This window comes from Triticum aestivum, chromosome 4A (genome assembly GCF_018294505.1).
Source record: "Triticum aestivum cultivar Chinese Spring chromosome 4A, IWGSC CS RefSeq v2.1, whole genome shotgun sequence".
Lineage (NCBI taxonomy): Eukaryota > Viridiplantae > Streptophyta > Magnoliopsida > Poales > Poaceae > Triticum > Triticum aestivum.
Window position 1 is genome coordinate 470,007,316 of NC_057803.1, and position 10,275 is coordinate 470,017,590.

The following is a 10,275-nucleotide window of genomic DNA, read 5'->3' on the forward strand; positions in this document are numbered from 1 at the left end:
ACGAATAACATCTTTGTTTGCACAATGAAGAAGACATCAGTCAACTATAGGATGGTACCAACTCTTTTACCTTGTTTTTACCCCTTGCGCCATTTCAAAATTTACAACGGGGATTTATGCATAGCTTTGTTTTCAGTACTTTTCAAAGCAGTTCACCGATGATTACCTCTCAAACCACCTGCATGGTCAAGATGCGAGGAAGGTATTCATTCAACACCCACGGTACAATATTGAAGTCTTGCTAAAGAGGACGAAGGTTGGGCGGGCAATTATCCATAGCCACTAGCCTAAAGTTGCAAGGACATTCAACATGACTAAAGGCTCAATATTTGCCTTCCGCTTCTGCAGTTTCCCAGATGAGATTCATCTGTCTATTTACCATGTATGATGCTACTTTCCAAAGGTTTTTGATGCTGCATGTGAAACTTGGTGCTGTTGTGTAATGCTGTAACTGAGTGCCGAAGCTATCTGATGTAACTCGATTATGAAATCCTGGTTGCTTTTATATGGATATGAAATATTTGGCATGTTTTATAAGAAATGTCAGTTTGATTAGTACATGGATTATCAATAATAGCTAATTACCCTGCTTATTGGGGTTTTCTATTGCAAACGGTTACTCAGACAGCACCGTGAGTGATGAACTCAAACAACCTCCATGGTTTCTAGAAAGTAGGCGTGTTCGATCAACTAACAATCACACACGACTTCCGGCAGCGAACTGTTTGCGTTAGGCCACCTTGCACAAGCGTTTCCACACAAAGAACTGTGTGGGATGTACATACCTACGGAAATGATTTTCTGGGATTCACCGTGTGGGATGTACATACCTATGGAAATGATTTCTGGGATTCACCGTGTGGGATGTACATACCTATGGAAATGATTTCTGGGATTCACCATGTGGCATGTACATACCCATGGAAATGATTTCTGGGATTCACCGTGTGGGATGTACATACCTATGGAAATGATTTCTGGGATTCACCGTGTGGGATGTACATACCTACGGAAATGATTGGGTTGCGATGCCTCGCCCGATCACTCACGGCCCCAGCCTGGGTCCCAGGAGGGCCTATCCCCAATGATTTCTGGGTCGTGTGGGAAGGACACCCTATTGCACACACTCACTTGGCGACGGTTCCAAATGCCGTTGCGGAAAGGGGTTTTAAGCTATTTGTTTAGGACGTCGTTGTACGAGTGTAGTATCATGAATATACAATACATATGATACTAGTGTATGATACTACCTTTCATTAATTATAGCGCATAGTATCATATATAGATCATATTTATTGCCATGCATGACACAAATTAGCATCGCATTTAACATGATGTGGTATCTACCTATATGTTACTCTAACCCTCTATATATATATATTTAATTCTTTGCCACATCAGCATACTTGCTATTTCCGAGTGCATGACATAGTCGGCTATGATACCACCACTATGGCCAACCTTATATTGTTGGGAGTATCATATACTATATATATATATATATATATATATATATATATATATATATCATGCATATGATACTAGTGTATGATACTACATACGTACCTTCATAGTGCATATATAGTATCATAAAGCAGTACTAGCTCCCTCTATAAACTAATATAAGAGCGTTGAGATTACTAAAATAGCGACTTAAACGCTCTTATATTTGTTTACGGAGGGAGTATATATCATAGATGACCGTATTTATGGTCATGCATGACACAAAGTAGTATAGCATTTATTATATATATATATATATGTGACGGTATCTACATATGTTACTACTTCTTTGCCACATCATCATATTTTATATTCCTGAGTGCATGATACCGGCTATGATACCCACACTATGGCCACCCTAAGACTAGTCACAGTGGGGAGTAACTTAGAGTAGTAACATGCATATGTTAGTAGTCTATGTTACTACCTCCACAGTGGGTAGTAACATATCTGTTGTGTCATGCATCACTTCATTTATTAGGTTGTAGACTCATTTTTTTCTTGATATGTGTGATGTTACAATAACTAGCTATGTTACCACATGCCTCTCTTTCTTCATTAATTACATGCCACATCATCTATTTTGCCTAGATAAGTGTGATGTTACCACCTATGCTACTCCCACCGTGGGTAGTCTAATAAGGTTGGTCGTAATATGAGAGTATCAAGCGGTATGATGCATGCCAACTAGACTTTTCGGATGATGTGGGACACAGTTAAATGATGAAAGAGAGGGTGTGGTATCATATCATGATACTGTATCATATTAAATGTTGTACTACTTTGTGTCATGCATAGCAATTAATAAGCAACCTAAGATACTAACTTATGATACTATGCATGCGCGCATTACAGAGGTATTGCCGATCATATACTAGTATCATGCATATATATACTCCCTCCTTTACGGTTTATAGGCTTATCTCAAAATTTTAGTCTTTCCATTTTATAAGGCTGGTCATAGTGGGGAGTAACTTATACTAGTGTCATGCATATGACACTAGTCTAAGTTACTACCTTCATAGTGCAAAGTAACATACTAGTAGTGTCATATGTGGCTTCATTTAATGGCTTGTAGACTCATTTTGTCTTGGGAAGCGCTATGTTACAGCAACATATTATGTTACTACATCTCATTAACTACATGCCACATAAGCAAAAATTTCTCGAAGTGCGCTATGTTACTACCTAAGTTACTCCCACTATGACTAGCCTAAGGCTCAATTTGGTTGTTTCCCATCACATGTCCAGATTCCAAGGTGCATTAAACCATTGCATGCAAGTATTAAGAGAAAGTTGACCAATGCATGTACTTTATATATGCATGCATGTATTGCTATTAATACATTTGAGAACATAATTTTTTTGAGGAAAGCAAAAGCATTAATTGGGTGTTTTTGCAAACTACAAAAATTATTCCACCACTCACCATCTACCTTGGTTGGTGAGATATTTGAATTGAGCCCTATAAGGCTGGTTGTAATGGGGATTATCATATACTAGTATCATGCATATGATAGTGTAGGATACTACTTCCGTAATGCATAGTATCATAAGTTAGCATCTTAGGTTGCCTTACTAATTGTCATGCATCACATAAAGTAGTGGTACAACATTTAATATGACACGGTATCATGATATGATATCACATCCTCTCTTTCCTCACTTAATTGTGTGCCACATCATCCAAAACATGTATCCATTTATGTCATATGCTTGGTACGTCAGCACCATAGGTGATGGATTTTGTGCCAACCACGTAGCAATGACATCGATGGATCCTTGTGCCAAACGATTCTTCAGCCATTCGGCGTAGTTCTTAGTGTGCTCCTTCATCTCCACATCTGATGAAGGCACCATTGCTAAGAATCTTGGCATATCTCCACCAAGTGTTCTTCGGCACAAGCGATGAGAACTGGGCTGTTAAGCAGTACCGTCAAATGGGCTTTCTCTGCCAATTCTCCGGGTGCAGCCATTTGCGTGCCAGCGAGGACCGACTTACCTTTCAGCCTTCCCTCGTGGCAAGAGAGGGGAAACCTATAGGTCTTTGTTTCATGTATTCGGTGCAAAACTCAACCACCTCCTCCGCGGTATAACCTTGTAGGATGCTTGCCTCTGGATGGTTTCGGTTCCGACAAAAGCGCCTCAGTATTCCCATGAACCGCTCGAAGGGATACATGTTGCGAAGAAACACCAGACCACAATACTTTATCTCGTTGACAAGGTGCACAATGGGATGGACCATGACATCAAAGAATGACGGTGGGAAAAACATCTCTAGGTTGGACAATATTCTTACAATAGCATCCTGCATATGATCCAACTCTTCAGGATCTACAACTTTCTACCATAGTTGGTTGAAGAAATAGCAGAGGTCAATGAGTGTGTTTCTTATATCTTTGTCCATCAGATTCCTGATGGCCACCGGGAGGATTTGTGTCAACATTACATGGCAATCATGTGACTTCATGTGTCCCAACTTCATTTTACCTAAGCTCACATCCACGAGACTTTTGATGTTTGAGAAGTAGGAAGAGGGTGTCTTAACTGACAAAAAATAGGTGAAGAACTATGTTGCTTCTTTTGTACTGAATTTGTAACTCTGGCGAGCTTTGATGAATTTGTCATCATCTTCTGCTTCACTCTTGCGTTGTGATTGATTAGCAAGCATATCGAGCCGTGAACCATCACCATCCTTTCTTTTACCTTTAATCTTGAGCAGAGTACCAAGGATGCTTTCACATACGTTCTTCTCTATGTGCATGACATCGATGTAGTGACGTACACGTAGAATCTCCTAGTAAGGTAATTTCCAGAACACCGATTTCTTCTTAAACACTTGATCCTTGGGTGTTAGTTTCACCGTCAAAGGGTGGTTCTTGCCAAGCACAACATTATTTTTTAGCCATGTTGTGGACCACCTCCCCTTCATAGGGTCTTGGGCCCGCACTTGCCTCTGCCGTACCATCAAATTCAGCTTTCATCTTTCGACACGGGTGATTTTACCGTAAGAACCTACGATGACGGAAATACACAGTTTTGCACGAGTTGGGAAGTCTTCTGCTAGCTATCCTATCCATGCATGTGACACACCCTACATCTCCCCTTGTTTTCTACCCCGATGTGTTTCCTAATGCCGGCATATCTTGATTGGTGTGCACCAGCATCGCATGAAGATCGAAAATCTCCTTTCTGTAAGCATCATAACATTTTACAGCACGCACATCTATCCACACTGTCAGGAGCTCTTCTACCAGTAGCTGAAAGTAAATGTCGATGTCATTTCCAGGTTGCGTTGGACCTTGGATAATCATTGACATCATAATTTATTATTTCTTCATACACAACCAAGGAGCTAGGTTATATATGCACAGAAGCACCGACCATGTGCTGTGATTGGTGCTCATATCGCCAAAAGGATTCATCTCGTCAGTACAGTCCCCGAGCCTCATACTTCTAGGATCCTTGGCAAATTTTTCAAATTTTTGGTCGATTAATTCCCACTGAGCCCCATCTTCCGGGTTCCTCATAAACCTATCCGCAATTCTCTCATCATGATGCCACCGCAACCTCTTTGCCTCTCTAGGGTTTGCACACAAACGCATCAACCTTGGAATTAAAGGCAAGTACCAAACAACCTTGAACGGGATTCCTATCTTGATCTCGTCGTCCAATTTGTATTTGTCCTTTGCTCTCCTGCGCTTGTATCATGCATGCTTGCATGTGGGACATGCACGAAAATCTTTGTACTCACCACGGTACAATATACAATCATTCACACAAGCGTGTATATTCTGTACTCCAAGTTCCAATGGGCAAACAATTTTCTTTGCTTCATTCGTGCTTCTGGGGAGCACATTATCTTTCGGAAGAATTTCTTTCAAAAGACCTAACGTCTCTATGAAGCCCTTGTTTGATAGACCATTTGCTGCTTTAAATTTGAGAAGTGCCAGGGTGGCACTCAACCTGGAATGTTTCTTTTTGCAACCTGGATACAATTCTTTCTTGGAGTCCGCATCAATGGTTGGCGGATCCTTGTACCCAATAATATCCTTTTCTGGGCCCTCGAAATATGCAATCATAGCAGCAAAATCTGGCATATCAAGATCGTCGTCATCTGCGTCGACGTCTTGGTTTTCCAGTGGAAGTTTCGGCTTTTTGGTGTTCCATTGGTAGCTTGACGCCTCTGCCCCAATGTTAGATTCAACATCCATGTGACACTGATCGGGGTTTGGCATCTCGCTGCCCTGGGTATCTTCATCCTTGACCTCCACTTCACCGTGTCTCGTCCAACGTGTATATTCATCCATGAATACCCTAGACACTAAGTGCATCTGGACATCTACAACTTCATGTGACTCTGTATTGGCACAATCAGTACATGGACACAGGATGTAATCCGCATCACCAATTCTCCTCTTTGTACTTTCAGCCAAATTCATGAACTCTGTCACGCCACTGATAAAATCTACGGGTTTCCGATTCTTCATCCATCGAGATCGTTCCATCTGCAGCACACGAATGGTAATTAGAAACAAAATGACAACATTAATACACGGATTAACTGCTGCCCAAAGATGCGTGCATAAATCACAAGGTTTTTTTAATAATTACTGAGGGCGCTCCATGTTGTTATCCAGACGTGCAATGACAAAAATTAATGGCCAGTCAACTTACACGCAGAGTACTAGTACAACACTATAGTTAGGATTGAATACCTTAATTTAGACACTCACGAAAAGAATACCTTAATTAATTAGCCACGTGGCGACCTCCACCCAGAAGACAGACAAGCACGATGCGGCGGCACGCCGAGACAGCAGGGTCGAGGAGCAAAGCTTAGTGCGGCTGCCGCTTGAAGTTCGACCTCCACTATCCCGCCATCGACCGTGATGGATGTGCTCGAATCACGCCGCTGCTGACCTCGATGGTTGAGCTCCTCCAATCTCCCGCCGCAGACCAAGGATTGACCTCCTATGATGCCGGCACCGCCCGCCGACCGAGGATTGACCTCTTCTCCAATAGTCGCTGCCTAGGCCACCGCCGCCATCTCTATATGCAGAGCGACTATTTTTTTGATGGATATCGGCGGAGCGGCTGTTTACACGGTATCTCACCGTAACTCAATTATATGGACAGGGTAGTACATCACATACGGTTATGTAACGGCAACCGTGTCTAACCTATGTTGTCTTCTCACACGGTTTGGTGCGGAAATCGTGTGTGATGTTGTAATACCTAACACAAATGACATGTACAAATAGTCTGCCGTATACAACATATATATAGTACCATTAGTAGTTCCCGACCGTTAGCTTATCTCCACAGTTTCCCCATTTCGCCCAAATCCCTACATAGCATCCAAATTCCCTCGCGTGGTGCTAACATTTAGGGAATGCGGACAAGTGGTGCTGATGGTTTCGGTGCGGCTTGATATGTCTCCAACGTATCTATAATTTTTGATTGCTCCATGCTATTATATTATCTATTTTGGATGTTAATGGGCTTTATTTTACACTTTTATATCATTTTTGGGACTAACCTACTAATCAGAGGCCCAGCCCAAATTGCTGTTTTTTTTTGTGCCTATTTTAGGGTTTCGAAAGAAAAGGAATATCAAACAGAGTCCAAACAGAATGAAATCTTTGGGAACGTGATTTTCTCAACAAACGTGATCCAGGAGACTTGGAGTGGCCGTCAAGAAACAAGTGAGGAAGGCACGAGGCAGGGGGCGCACCTACCCCCCTGGGCGCGCCCTCCACCCTGGTGGGCCCTTGCTACCTCTTAAGCGCTGCATTGGTTTTCCCTTGAAGAGGAAAGGGTGATGCAGTAAAGTAGCATAAGTATTTCCCTCAGTTTTTTAGAACCGAGGTATCAATCCAGTAGGAGGCCACACATGAGTCTCTCGCACCTACACAAACAAATAAAATCCTCGCAACCAACGCAATAAAGGGGTTGTCAATCCCTTCACGGTCACTTACGAAAGTGAGATCTGATAGATATGATAAGATAATATTTTAGTATTTTTATGATAAAGATGCAAAGTAAATAAAGCAAAATAAAAATGGTGCAAGAAATAGCTTGTTGATGGAAGATTAATATGATAGAAAATAGACCCAAGGGGCATAGGTTTCACTAGTGGCTTCTCTCGAGAGCATAAGTATTACGGTGGGTAAAAAATTACTGTTGAGCAATTGACAGAATTGAGCATAGTTATGAGAATATCTATGTATGATCATGTATATAGGCATCATGTCCGAGACAAGTAGACCGACTCCTACCTGCATCTACTACTATTACTCCACACATCGACCGCTATCCAGCATGCATCTAGAGTATTAAGTTCAAAAGAACAGAGTAATGCTTTAAGCAAGATGACATGATGTAGAGGGATAAACCCATGCAATATGATATAAAACCCATCTTGTAATCCTCGATGGCAACAATACAATACGTGCCTTGCTGCCCCTACTTTCACTGGGAAAGGACACCGCAAGATTGAACCCAAAGCTAAGCACTTCTCCCATTGCAAGAAAGATCAATCTAGTAGGCCAAACCAAACTGATAATTCGAAGAGACTTGCAAAGATAACCAATCATATATAAAAGAATTCAGAGAATATTCAAATATTGTTCATAGATAAACTTGATCATAAACCCACAATTCATCGGTCTCAACAAACACACCGCAAAAGAAGATTACATCGAATAGATCTCCACAAGAGAGGTGGAGAACATTGTATTGAGATCCAAAAAGAGAGAAGAAGCCATCTAGCTAATAACTATGGACCCGAAGGTCTGAGGTAAACTACTCACACATCATCGGAGAGGCTATGGTGTTGATGTAGAAGCCCTCCGTGATCGATGCCCCCTTCGGCGGAGCTCCGGAAAAGGCCCCAAGATGGGATCTCACGGGTACAGAAGGTTGCGGCGGTGGAATTAGGGTTTTGGCTCCGTATCTGGTAGTTTGGGGGTACGTAGGTATATATAGGAGGAAGAAGTATGTCGGTGGAGCAAATGGGCCCCACGAGGGTGGAGGGCGCACCTGGGGGGGGTAGGCGTGCCCTCCAACCTCGTGGCTTCCTGGTTGCTTCCTTGACGTAGGGTCCAAGTCCTCTGGATCATGTTCATTCCAAAAACCACGTTCCCGAAGGTTTCATTCCATTTGGACTCCGTTTGATATTCTTTTTCTGCGAAACTCTAAAATAGGCCAAAAACAACAATTCTGGGCTGGGCCTCCGGTTAATAGGTTAGTCCCAAAAATAATATAAACGTGTGTAATAAAGCCCAATAATGTCCAAAACAGGATATAATATAGCATGGAACAATAAAAAATTATAGATACGTGGGAGACGTATCAAGCATCCCCAAGCTTAATTCCTGCTCGTCCTCGAGTTGGTAAATGATAAAAACAGAATTTTTGATGTGGAATGCTACTTGGCATAATTTCAGTGTAATTCTCTTAATTGTGGTATGAATATTCAGAGCCGAAAGATTCAAGACAAAAGTTTAATATTGACATATAAATAATAATACTCCAAGCATACTAACTAAGCAATTATGTCTTCTCAAAATAACATGGCCAAAGAAAGTTATCCCTACAAAATCATATAGTCTGGCTATGCTCTATCTTCACCACACAAAGTATTTAAATCATGCACAACCCCGATGACAAGCCAAGCAATTGTTTCATACTTTTGGTGTTCTCAAACGTTTTCAATTTTCACGCAATACATGAGCTCACGCTTTTTTTGTGATTTACATGGGCCGTTTCCAGCCCGTGATGATACGTGAGCTCACGCTTTCTCAACCCCGATGACAAGCCCATAATGAATAGTAATTTTCTTTATACCCGTTAATGGCCCGTGATTTACATGGGCCGTTTCCAGCCCGTGTTAGCTTTCGGCCTATTGACGGCCCATATGTTCTTGGGCTCCTTGTCGGCCCTCGATTACTTCCGGCCTGTTACTGGCCTGTTCCACTAATGGGAAAATTCGGCCCATGGCAAGAGTTGGCCCATTACTGGCCTGTTACCCTAATGGGCCAAAATCGGCCCATGGCAAGAGTCCGCCCGTTTCTGGAATGTTAACCCATTGCCCCGTTTCCAGCCCGTCCTATATTCTGGCCCATTAACGACCCGTTATGCCTGTGACGGAATTAAGCCTTTGCTGTCCTACGGCCTGTTAACGGCCTGTTACCATGCTGGGCCGATACCATTACGCCCGATTATGGCCCATGTAGACACATTTATCCGACGGCCCGAGGCCCACCGATTACAGGCCCATTTATCGACGACCCGTAGGTGACCCATGGATCCTACGGCCTGTATATGGCCCATGGTAGTTGTGGCCACTAGAAAACCAGGGAAAAAGAAGACTAGGAAATAAATAAGGCCGAAACTAACGCTAGGCTATTAAGGCGATTGCACAGATTACATCCACTCGGCATCAAAGATCGCCACCAGTGCAAATATAGGGAACACCCTACACTATACAAAAATGGCTTGCTATTTTCTTCAGGTTGTGGCTGCACGTTAAGAATACATTTTGTATCGCACCAAAACAAATTACAACTATATAGCAAAAGGATGGTTGGCATAAAACTTAACAGTCTAGCAGATAAATGCACCACCAGAAGTTCAGAAGCTCAGTTCATTTGACCTGACTGTTACATTTTCATGCTGTATTATCCGATGGAGCACCATAACCCTCGCTTTCATTTCCCCTAGGCTCCTGAACAACATAGCAAATGTCTGATAGTCTGGTTTCAAAAC